The following is a 13,641-nucleotide window of genomic DNA, read 5'->3' as shown; positions in this document are numbered from 1 at the left end:
CGGGACTCAACTGCACATGCGCATGAGCCCGCTCGTAACTGCTAAAACGAATTTAATGTAAACAGTTGTGACTTCACGCTCATCGGAGGCAATCTGTTGTTATGAAGCATTGTATAGTCTTCCTAAAGTCTCTGACACATTTTGCTGTTGGCAGACGCTTGCACGAGCACTGTGTGTCGTTGTTGCATATGGCGCATTTCCTTTGCAATTTAGGTTATTTTCGTTTTTTTCTCTCGTTTATGTTTTATTGTTGAAGTATTCTTCTGCAGTAGCGGTATACAGTAATATCCTTTGTTACAGTATAAGTTCTTACCAGTCAAAATTACAAAAATTTAACTGAAAAATAAACAATGAAAAATTCCCGGAATTCTAAAAAATACCCGGGTTTTTCCCGGTTTTCTCCCAGATGAAAAAAATTCCGTGTTTTTTCCGGATCTACCGGTTGTCCCGGGTCGTATACAGCCTGTGGATGAAAGGAAGCCAAGAAATTATATATGTAAGGAATTAGATAAGAAGGAAATATTCATTTGTGGTTTGTTCCGTTGGGGACGGTGAACGTTTTGTTGAGGAGATATTTTGGGGGAAAATTAGAAGCGTTTATGATTTGTGAAAGTTACCACAAGTTGATATTAAAAGGAGATGTGAGGGAAATAGATACAAAAGTTTGTTAGGAGATAAGAATTAAGAGAGAGAACTGAATTATTAAGGAAAGCGAGAAACATTTTATTTCTTGAAAAGATGTAGACAGAGGGTTATGAGTTTAACACAGAGATGATGTCAATAGGAAGAGATAGATAGGGGGAGAAAGTACAATAAAAGTTTACCGTTTAGAAGAAGAAGATAGGGATGACTACAACTAATAAAAATACAAGCTCTAGAACAATGGAATTGGACGGTTGAGAAAGTTTTAAAAAGGAAACAAGAAATAGAGATATATTTTATTTTCAAGATCTTTCACAGCTTATGCCGAAAAGAAGAGATAGCAGAGAAAAAGGCGCTGGAGTCGGAGTCAACGTGCGAAATTTTTATGATAATATGATATACCTGTAATTAGAAAAAAAGGGAGACATACTAATACACTAACCTTCATCACCATCTGTTTTCCTCTTACTGTTCATCGTGCTGAAGATAAGGAAACTGTTGTGGTTGGCAGGAGAGCCAACACCGTATTGCTAAAGGAGGCCGAAATGCACGCGTTTTAGCTCACGCAGGCTGGCGTGAGGTCTGGAACATGACAAGGGAATTAGAATTGAGAAAAACGGACGTAGCTGGTGGAATACTTAACTTTAATCCATTAATGGAGAACGTCGCTCTTTATGGTACATGATTCACAATATCAATAGTACGGATAGTGGCGCCTTGCTAGGTCGTAGCAAATAACGTAGCTGAAGGCTATGTTAACTATCGTCTCGGCAAATGTGAGCGTAGAAGTCAGTGAACCATCGCTAGCAAAGTCGGCTGTACAACTGGGGCGAGTGCTAGGAAGTCTCTCTAGACCTGCCGTGTGGCGGCGCTCGGTCTGCAATCACTGATAGTAGCGACACGCGGGTCCGACGTATACTAACGGACCGCGGCCGATTTAAAGGCTACCACCTAGCAAGTGTGGTGTCTGGCGGTGATACCACATTCCTCCCCCGCAAATCGGCGTACGGTTGTGGCATAAGGCTTCCGCCTGCCGTGGGGAGGACCCCATGTTGACGTATCCGACGAGGTGGGGACCCTAACAACAGGCGAGGCTATGCCACCCGCACCCTGCCATTCGGACCGCGGGGAGCTAGGAAACGCCTGAAAACCTGCTCCAGGGTGCACGTCAACATGCGGTGTATGCGCCCGTAGATAGACAGGAGGGGCCGAAGAGGTGACCTCCATCGGGCCGGGGCACCCGACGGGCGAAGACGACATATGGTCCGGAGCGAGCAAGAGTTCCATGTCGGAGGACAACTGGTCACGGGAAGCGATCGGCGGCGTGTGACCCAGGGAGGCGCCCGGCGGTTGCAGCGACGCGTCCGCTGCGGGCGTCGCCGGCGGGAAAACAGGCGGCGGCAGCGGCGGCGGCGGCGGCGTGTCGCCATGGGGCAAAATGGAAGGCAGCGCCGGTAACACCTGGGGCTGAGGCTAGCCGGTAGATGGGTCCCCGGGGCGCTGACCGGACGGCACCATCGCTGAAAGCAGACGGCGAGCGGCAGATCCCGTGCGACGACAAAGGCGCAGCTGATTGAGATGCCGACGCACCTCACCAGAGGCCCCCAAAACCAGATACATAGCGCGGCCGAGGTAGCGAAGAATGCGCCCTTCGAGCCAACGTCGTGAACCTCGATAGTGGCGATAGTAGACAACGTCGCCTGGAGCAAAAGCAGCTCTCTGCCGCTGTACAGGAACCTGATGCGGCGGATGTAGCAAAGACATCAAGGTTCGATGATGACGACCGTGGAGCAACTCAGCCGGCGAGCGACCATCTCGGGGCTGAGAGCGATACCAGGACAAAAAGAGCAATAACGCCTCCTCCCGAGAATGCGACTCTTTCAACTTCGATGTCCGTGACTTGAAAGTCCTGACCAATCGTTCAGCGGCACCGTTTGACTGTGGCGAAAACGGCGCGGAAGTCAGATGTTGAATACCATTGGCCTTGCAGAATGACTGAAATTCTGCGGACATGAATTGTGGGCCATTGTCGGAAACAATAGTCTGTCGAAGACCTTCAATGCAAAAGATAGCGGATAGCGCTTGGATGGTGGCAGATGATGCCGTGGAAGACATCCGGACAACAAAAGGAAAACTACTGAATGAATCTACCACAACCAACCATCGAGCATTCCAGAATGGACCAGCAAAATCGATGTGTAAGCGTTGCCAAGGGGAAGTGGCTTTTGGCCATGCAAAGAATTTCCGCTGTGGTGCTGATTATTGTTCCACACACACCACGCAAGAAGAGCACATATTCGTAATCGCGGCATCGATTCCGAACCAAGTACAGTGCTCACAAGCAAATTGTTTCGTTCCCACTATACCCCAATGTCGTTTGTGGAGAAGGTGTAAGACAGAGGACTGTAACGAACGTGGTACCACGACCCTGGACTGATCATTATCAGAACGCAACAGCAAAACATCACGTCGTACAAAAAGTCTCTCCTTGTGAGCAAAAAATCGGCGAACCAATGGGTCCCTGATCCGTGACTTTGACAAGAGCCATTGCGTAGCAACAAAACGCAGAACGGTAGCAAGGACAGGGTCGGCAGCTGTGGCTGTAACTACACGATGAAAATCAATTGGAAACGATTCGACTACGTCATCGGTTTCCGCATCAATGAACATGCAAGCAAGTTCGGAGGAATCGAATGCCCTATCCTCAGCAACAGGCAAGCGGGACAACGCATCGGCGTTTCCGTGCTTAGCAGTGGTCCGCTACAAGATATCGTAGCGGTACTGCGAGAGGAAAATAGACCAGCGAATGAATTTCTGCGCTGTACGTGGAGGTACAGGCTTGATCGGATGAAAAAGCCATGTCAAAGGCTTGTGGTCTGTGATTATGGTAAAGTGACGACCATACAAGAAATCATGAAACTTTGTAACACCAAATACGAGAGTCAATGCTTCTTTCTCGATCTGTGAATGATTTCTTTGCGCAGACGAGAGCAATGTGGACGCAAAAGCAATAGGGCGATCGTGCGATCCATCTTTGTGCGCAAGCACAGCACCGATCTCGAAATCCGATGTATTCACCATCAACAAAAGGGGGTTCTGGGGATCGAATGGCGTACGGCAAGTATTGGAAAGCAACGCCGATTTCAACTGGCGAAAGGCGCGTTCGCATTCCGTCGTCCAGACGAACGGAACATCTTTACGGCGTAAGCGATGAAGCGGAGCTGAAATGGAAGAGGCATACGGCACATAGCGATGGTGGTAATTTATTTTTCCCAGCACACTCTGTAGCTGCTTCAAATTCTGCGGCGAAGGCAAGTCTTGGATGGCACGAAGGTGCTTGGGACTGGAATGTATGCCTTGGGCATTGATTACATGTCCCAGGTATGGCAAATCACGAGCAAAAAACACACATTTGTCCTTCCGCAAGCGAAGATCATTTTGTCGCAAGACCTGAAATAATGTTCTGAGATTGGCCAAATGTTCTTCTTCCGTCTTTCCGGAGGTCACAATATCGTCCAGATAATTTGCTGCAGTAGGGACCGACGCACAAACAGTTTGTAGATATTGCTGAAACAATGCAGGGGCGGATGCACACCCGAATGGCAGTCGTTTGAATCGATACAAACCAAGATGCGTGTTAACCACCAAAACGAGCTGAGATTCTTCGTCCACCGGTATTTGCAAGTACGCATCTGCGAGGTCCAACTTCGAAAAATATTTACCCGGGCACAGTTTGTCAAAAAGATCTTCCGGGTGGGGTAAAGGAAAAGTTGCAATCACTAGTTGTGGATTCACTGTTGCCTTGAAGTCTACACAAAGTCTCAATTTTCCGGAATGTTTTGGCAAAATTACTAGGGGTGATGCCCAGAGAGAAGCCTGCACACGTTCAATTACACCTTGTGATTCCAAATCGTGTAATGTTTTTGCGACCTCATCACGCAATGCGTGGGGAACATTGCGCGCTCTGAAAAATTTCGGTTGCGCGTTTACTTTCAGTTCCAAATGTGCTGTATAGTTCTTAGCGCAACCGAGGCCCGGTGCAAAAATGTCTGCAACTTCTTCACATAGACGAGAAACACTGTCTGAAGGCACAGTCTGGTTCACTGATAGGACCTGATTTACTATAGACAAGTTAATCAACTGAAATAAATCGAAACCAAACAAGTTCACTGCAGAAGAAGAACGAAAACGTAAAATGACACAAGTTTTGTTTGTCCTCTTTATGTTGCAAGAAGGCTGCACTGTCCTAACACAGAGATCTTTTGTCCTGAATAGCTAGTTAACTTAATCTTTGCGGCACGCAACGGAGGTGTTCCCAGCAGTTTGTAAGTGTCTTGTTTGATCAGTGAAACTGCAGCTCCGGTATCGAGCTGGAATAGTATCACTTTGCCGTTAATGTCCAAGTCTACAAAAAGTTTATTGTCCTGCTGACGACAAGAGCGACTGTCTCGTACAACGTAAACTGACACTGGTACATAATCACTTGCGACTTGACGGGAGTTCCGGCGATGTCGACGCACACTATGTTTGGGACGAACACAGTCATTGTTAGAGAGAGTGGCACTGGGCGGAGTGGATTGAACTACATGAATTTCCATGGGCGAAGTTTCGCGAACCTGAGTATCCTTGGTTCGATTCCGATTCCGGCGCGAAGCAAAGGGCCTGGAACGGTTTTGAGCTTCCGAGCTGAGCTTTTTCTGGCAAACACTCTGCACATGTCGTTTTTTATTACAATAAAAGCAAATAGCTTGGCGTGAAGGGCAATTCGCACGCGAATGTTTAGTAGCACATCGCGGGCATGATTTGATCACTGCATTAGTTTGCCAGCGCGGCACACGTGGCTGAGAGCCTGACGCAGCGGCGCGGGCGGGCGCGAGGTCTGTTTACTGCTCCGTGCAGCTCGCCCGGCGGGCCGGTTAACCTGACACACTGCTGGCGAAGTTTCAAATGATTCCTGAGCAAAGTCAAGTGTGTCCTGCCGATCCAATATGTCCATCACTTGTTGAAGGGAGGGATTTACTAGTTTCAAAATCTGTTCCCTTAAACGAACATCAGAAATGTTCTGTGCAATTGCATCACGTACCACAATATCTGAATAAGGGAGTCCACGTATACTAACGGACCGCGGCCGATTTAAAGGCTACCACCTAGCAAGTGTGGTGTCTGGCTGTGACACCACAGAAACCATTACCTTTATACTGATAGAAAAAAGGGGAGAAAGAAAATGTACATATAGAATGGGTATAACAAGATGCTGATCGGTTAACATAGAGAGAAAGTTATGAGGAGTATGATAAGGAGACTATTATGCATAGTTTAAATACGGGGTGTTTGTAAAGTCTCTTAGTAGAGACCTAGTTTAGTGTTTGTAAAGCTTGTAATGCAAGGGAGAAAATGTTGTGACAAGATAGGTACTAATAACATGTAAATTATAGAAATTTGGTAATGTAAGATGGACTAAAGTGTGCACAATGTTGTATTACACATGATGTTATCAAGAACAATGCATCTTCATTGAGGTCAGATCGATTGCAGAACTAAGTAAAGTGGTTAGGTATGAGAGGAAGGACCACTTAATGTGGGTGTCTCCTACGTCAGCTTGCAAGATGACGAAAGGATATGCCTTGGTGGAAGCAACAATCCAAGAGGATAACACCTCTGGGGAAGAGAATAGTGATCTACGACGAATCCTGGATACAGTCAGCATGTGCCATGACGCGATCTTTATTCATGAGGAAGCCACATGTGATCTTCATAACAACAGTTTTGCTAAAGCGATAGATACTTAGCAGCACTGTTGTAAACTGTTTAGAGCAGCATAAGGAGATGTGATGGATGTCCACCAAACCGGGATGGAGGCGGGCATGTTACATCAAGGAGGAACGAATGTTTGAATTCACTGTAAGAAGAAGAGGCTCATTTCTGTAACCCGAGATACAGAATGGCTGAAACTATCATCATACCATACGCAATCCAGCAACAGCGGAACATTCCCTGAACACTCATGGGAGTGAGCAAAAGAACGACGAAAGACTGTCCAATCTGTCCTGATGAGCAACCCGATACAATAAAGAATACACAACGATTTAAAAGAAAATAACATAATAATGGATTATACAATAACAAGGTTAAGCAGGTCTTAAATCCCTATTCCCGGACCAGAGAAGAACGAAGGCACAAGTGAGAAGACAGCAAGATCCAATAAGAGAAGAAGATTCAACACAAGCTTAGGAAGAAAGAAGACCTGGACCAGAAGAAATCAAGATACGTTTCTAAATCTCTTCCCATACAAGATCATTATTGCATCTACCTACCAACAAACAATCCAATTTTAACTGTTCTATCAATACAAATGTGCGGTATTCCTTATGGCATATTGCTACACTTTCAAATTTCACACCGAGAGATGGGAGATGACTACTCGTATAGAAAACAGGGGACGAATTAACCAACAATGGATTGGCATAAAGATTCGTGGATTGACGAAGAATATAAGTTTTATGCTGCCAATTATAGACCTCTAATGTAATTTCGCCTTGCGTACATGCGGAATGGAACAAAGGCAACCAAGCTTTGACAATACACTCAAACCTTCTGCAATCTTTCTCTCTGCCGAGAGCCATTCCATGCTCGGAGGAGACATACCGAGGTGCATGAAGATGAGGATGACAACTACAATGAACCACGTTGAAGATATATGAGGAAAGACTGTCTTTGACAGGCTAATATCAGATTAAACTGAAAAAAAATAATTATGAAAACACAAAGTTTGTTACTGTGAAGTGATATTTCATTTTTGAAGAGTTTTGTGCAGGAAACTGATTTTTGTTAACAATACTTTGAGTTTTTAATCTTGACAGATAAACGACATTTCCTTGCATTTCATATTTTGAGAACATATCTAAGGTAATAAAACCAAATGGTGGTGTTTTCGTTGCAGGCTAAGATTCTAGTATGTAATATGTTTGTTTACAAAGAGGATAAGTACAAAAAAGGTTTTTACAATTTGGTGATGCTGGTTTAATACTTAAAAGGTAATTAGCAGGATTAGGAATTTAATATTTTTGTAAATGTCCATGAATACTTTAATGCTTCTGTAAAGTTGTAATGCATAAGTGTAAGATTTTTGGTGGATATAAATACACTCCTGGAAATTGAAATAAGAACACCGTGAATTCATTGTCCCAGGAAGGGGAAACTTTATTGACACATTCCTGGGGTCAGATACATCACATGATCACACTGACAGAACCACAGGCACATAGACACAGGCAACAGAGCATGCACAATGTCGGCACTAGTACAGTGTATATCCACCTTTCGCAGCAATGCAAGCTGCTATTCTCCCATGGAGACGATCGTAGAGATGCTGGATGTAGTCCTGTGGAACGGCTTGCCATGCCATTTCCTCCTGGCGCCTCAGTTGGATGAGCGTTCGTGCTGGACGTGGAGACCGCGTGAGACGACGCTTCATCCAGTCCCAAACATGCTCAATGGGGGACACATCCGGAGATCTTGCTGGCCAGGGTAGTTGACTTACACCTTTAGAGCACGTTGGGTGGCACAGGATACATGCGGACGTGCATTGTCCTGTTGGAACAGCAAGTTCCCTTGCCGGTCTAGGAATGGTAGAAAGATGGGTTCGATGACGGTTTGGATGTACCGTGCACTATTCAGTGTCCCCTCGACGATCACCAGAGGTGTACGGCCAGTGTAGGAGATCGCTCCCCACACCATGATGGCGGGTGTTGGCCCTGTATGCAGTCCTGATAGTGGCGCTCACCTGCACGGCGCCAAACACGCATACGACCATCATTGGCACCAAGGCAGAAGCGACTCTCATCGCTGAAGACGACACGTCTCCATTCGTCCCTCCATTCACGCCTGTCGCGACACCACTGGAGGCGGGCTGCACGATGTTGGGGCGTGAGCGGAAGACGGCCTAACGGTGTGCGGGACCGTAGCCCAGCTTCATGGAGACGGTTGCGAATGGTCCTCGCCGATACCCCAGGAGCAACAGTGTCCCTAATTTGCTGGGAAGTGGCGGTGCGGTCCCCTACGGCACTGCGTAGGATCCTACGTTCTTGGCGTGCATCCGTGCGTCGCTGCGGTCCGGTCCCAGGTCGACGGGCACGTGCACCTTCCGCCGACCACTGGCGACAACATCGATGTACTGTGGAGACCTCACGCCCCACGTGTTGAGCAATTCGGCGGTACGTCCACCCGGCCTCCCGCATGCCCACTATACGCCCTCACTTAAAGTCCGTCAACTGCACATACGGTTCACGTCCACGCTGTCGCGGCATGCTACCAGTGTTAAAGACTGCGATGGAGCTCCGTATGCCACGGCAAACTGGCTGACACTGACGGCGGCGGTGCACAAATGCTGCGCAGCTAGCGCCATTCGACGGCCAACACCGCGGTTTCTGGTGTGTCTGCTGTGCCGTGCGTGTGATCATTGCTTGTACAGCCCTCTCGCAGTGTCCGGAGCAAGTATGGTGGGTCTGACACACCGGTGTCAATGTGTTCTTTTTTCCATTTCCAGGAGTGTATGTTTGTGAATGGGATTGCGCTTGTAAAGTTATGGTCAGGGTGCTGTTAAGTGCAAGGTAAATTGAGAAATCATTGTAAGAGATGAAACTTTCTTGACTTATAATTTCCATTGAAGCTACTAACAGACCTAGAAATTAAGGATGAGAATAAGACGTAAGTATTGAAAAAGGGGAGGATAATTTTAAATGAAGTTTTCCTCAACTTCAATACATCTTCATCATCATTTAACATAAGTCTTGACGTAAAAAATGTCTCAAATTAAAAAATTATGAGTGGTACAAATTTATAGAGAATTCTAATTTGTTTAAATTTAAAAATAAAATATAGAGTACCATAGAATAGAAAGCAAAGGCTTCATATTATTTATATAATTGTATGAAAACAGAAAACTAGTAAAAACATGTAAAAATTTTGGAAAAACATTAATTTAGTGCTCAAATCAGTAGTATATAGTAAATCAACTGTGGTGAAAAAAAAGGGAGTCTGAAAGAACAACTGTTCGACTATGTCATATTAAAATAGAGAGTTGGTCAATATAAATATATAACACTTGCTACATTCAGCAGTTGCGAGCAATTTTGCTCTGACTTCAATCAATTTCTCAACCGTTGATTGACCCAGCATGAAATTGAACACGTAAGGAGGCGGACATGTAAGGTGGCAGCTTGAATGAATGTTAATTTCGCACATTACATTGAAAGATAGAAGGATATGTCACATGACATACTTTGGCGATAGTGAGCAGATTTGCCTATCAAAATATTCAGTATGTAATGCAAAGTGATACCACTCGATTCGAAGGTATTAATGCGCTGAACCCAAATCTTGCATGTCAATGAACAAAATATGAAAAAAGATGCTGGAAGAAATGTTTTAGTTTGGGGGCAGACGCGAGTTGCGCCGACACAGCCCGCATACAACGGAAGGATTCTAAGAGGGGCTGGTGGCCCGCAGTGAGAAACACAACGAACGCACCGGGCAATACAGCGAGGGGAGCAGGTAGCGGCCCAGCGACGGATAATTCTTTAGAAAACTGGGTTGGGGGAATTTCCAGATGGATACAAATAGACCAGCGAAGCAGTTTATCACGTGAGAGGCCCATGACATGCTCACGATGTACGCATCTAACTTCTAGGCACCATGAGAGGGCACAAAATGTCCGATTGGCTGTAATAGACTCAGAAGGAGAAAAAGGGGCGATGTTGCGATGCAGTTTAAAGGTAGGCTCTTTGTAATTGGCAGTGGTAGTTACCACAAGATTAAAGGAACACTCTCATTGGTCTGAAAAAGCCGTGACATGAAGCACGAAAGGAAGCAGATGGGGGACAGTTTGGTATGAAAGACAGAATACCGAAAACTTCGAGGACTCTTCTCTGAACCAGTGTCAAGTTTAGAACAGGGTGCATCACGCTCTGTACGACGCAAAGAGAGGAATTTTGTGTGAACATTGCGTTCACTTTGGCTGACATTCAGCTAGAAATTAGCCACATAGTTAATTGTTCTTCCGAGAACTGAGAAGGTGTTGAAGCATACACGCTGTTCCATCTGTGCACGTGTTTATCGCCATATTTTCCGGACTAGGAACGAGTGCATGTTTTTTCGCCGAAAGAGAAACATAGGACAGTTTCAGCTGATAAAATCAGTAAAGATTTTGAATAGCTTTTTATAGGATTTTCAGTGGGCGAGAGCAGCCATACAGCCAATAGCACGTCGCAGCTAAAGAAATGCTGCTTATAGAGCCGTAAAACTGTTGGATCACCAGCTTGCGTCCACTGTGAACTCGAGCAACCTTGAGTAATCTTTTGCTCATCTTGTCACAAAAACGAACCATCCTCCGTAGACTCGATTGTCGGAATCGAATGATTTGTGATAATGTCGGGCAACTTCACTGTCTAGAAATAAAAAACTTAGCATCCTAAATAGTACCGAACTTAGAACCGGTATCGGATGATTTGTCATAATATCGGCCAAATTCGCTGTCTAGAAATAAGAAACTTCTTGTAGAGAACCTTCTTTTTGAATCTGATGTTGTTGTGTTCAGTGTTAATTCTGCTAAACAGGACGTAATGCGTTACATTGACAACTGTCCTGAAATTGTCATGTCACAATATATGTAAACTCGTGTGCTTCTTTGACAGTAATAGAGAAATTAAAGCAATTTTACAGGTAATCACCAACGTGCTCTATCATAGAATAATGGTCCACTACTAACCTCAGTCACTTATACTACTGACACTAACGCACCCACAGGGTGTTTTTGCTGATGTCTGACAAACGTGAAAGGGAGTGGAGTGTCAGAAAGAGAGGAAAACCGGTGACTTTTCGATGACGTCATACGTATCGTCGTAAGTGGCGATTGCATCCTTTGTTCCTTAACCTGTACTACCCTCCTACCTACCGGTAATAAGTGTGCAAAATTTGGCTGAAATCGGTCCTGTGTCTTGAACTTGTGTATGTGACATGTATTGCACTCATGTCTTATTCACTGCTGTTTCACACCATGCGACTCCAGAGAGAGTATTCAGCCATGTGGATCGATGTTAGGTCCCTAAATATGTTGACAAAATTATTGGCTCGCTGCAGTGCTCATTCGAGCGATCGGTTGGCATAATAAATAACAGATAAAGAGACAAATTGTACTTTATACTTTTAAAAGAATTCCACTTCAACTAAAAACTGGAACTAAACCCCAACAGGTCCTTTTCGAACATATTTACGTGACTCCTTCTCATCCACATATACACCCCGAGTGGTAGCGGGGAATCTTACTCCCACAGTATTTTTATACAAATATGTCATGCATCTAACAAATTTGGTTGAAATTGCTGAGTTCCAGTATGACCCTGTCTTCACCCTCCCCCCCCCCCCCTTATGGGATGTAGGTAGTTCTTAATCCCGCGGTGTTTCAGCTCCATTTAGTAAGTAAGCGGTAATCTCCGATGCCACGCCTTCCCGCGCGGTCTAGGACGTCTTGTCGCGGTCCAGGAGGCTCCTCCCGTCGGAGGTTCGAGTCCTCCCTCGGGCATGGTTGTGTGTGTTGTCCTCAGCGTCAGTTAGTTCAAGTTAGATTAAGTAGTGCGTAGGCTTAAGGACCGGTGACCTCAGCAGTTTGGTCCCATAAGACCTTACCACAAATTTACAGTTTTTTTTTTTTCTTTTTTTTGCTACCCCTTCCACACCAACAGTGAGTGTCGCTCGACATCGCGAATTTTGTTTTCCATTCCGACGTCAAGCCTCATTCGACACGATTTTCCGTAGCTTTGACACGCTACATTCTCGAATCTGACTGTAGGAGGCACGAGCGCTGCAGAGTACTACCATCTAGGAAAATCTGTGTTAACTCGCTGTTCAAGTGTAGCAGTTTTGACGAGAGAAAGATTGTAATTATTATTTTCAAGTTAGTGAGCGGGAAGTGGTTATTTCTTCACACGCAATCCTTTCCGAGGAAGAGTTGCTAGAGGTTTTAGAGGAATCTCTAAGTGAATACGACAATGAGTTTGGTGATGACTGTGGTTTATACACTCCTGGAAATTGAAATAAGAACACCGTGAGTTCATTGCCCCAGGAAGGGGAAACTTTATTGACACATTCCTGGGGTCAGATACATCACATGATCACACTGACAGAACCACAGGCACATAGACACAGGCAACAGAGCATGCACAATGTCGGCACTAGTACAGTGTATATCCACCTTTCGCAGCAATGCAGGCTGCTATTCTCCCATGGAGACGATCGTAGAGATGCTGGATGTAGTCCTGTGGAACGGCTTGCCATGCCATTTCCACCTGGCGCCTCAGTTGGACCAGCGTTCGTGCTGGACGTGCAGACCGCGTGAGACGACGCTTCATCCAGTCCCAAACATGCTCAATGGGGGACACATCCGGAGATCTTGCTGGCCAGGGTAGTTGACTAACACCTTCTAGAGCACGTTGGGTGGCACGGGATACATGCAGACGTGCATTGTCCTGTTGGAACAGCAAGTTCCCTTGCCGGTCTAGGAATGGTAGAACGATGGGTTCGATGACGGTTTGGATGTACCGTGCACTATTCAGTGTCCCCTCGACGATCACCAAAGGTGTACGGCCAGTGTATGAGATCGCTCCCCACACCATGATGCCGGGTGTTGGCCCTGTGTGCCTCGGACGTATGCAGTCCTGATTGTGGCGCTCACCTGCACGGCGCCAAACACGCATACGACCATCATTGGCACCAAGGCAGAAGCGACTCTCATCGCTGAAGACGACACGTCTCCATTCGTGCCTCCATTCACGCCTGTCGCGACACCACTGGAGGCGGGCTGCACGATGTTGGGGCGTGAGCAGAAGACGGCCTAACGGTGTGCGGGACCGTAGCCCAGCTTCATGGAGACGGTTGCGAATGGTCCTCGCCGATACCCCAGGAGCAACAGTGTCCCTAATTTGCTGGGAAGTGGCGGTGCGGTCC

Source organism: Schistocerca gregaria, chromosome X (genome assembly GCF_023897955.1).
Source record: "Schistocerca gregaria isolate iqSchGreg1 chromosome X, iqSchGreg1.2, whole genome shotgun sequence".
NCBI classification, from domain to species: domain Eukaryota; kingdom Metazoa; phylum Arthropoda; class Insecta; order Orthoptera; family Acrididae; genus Schistocerca; species Schistocerca gregaria.
This window is presented reverse-complemented; position numbering follows the sequence as displayed.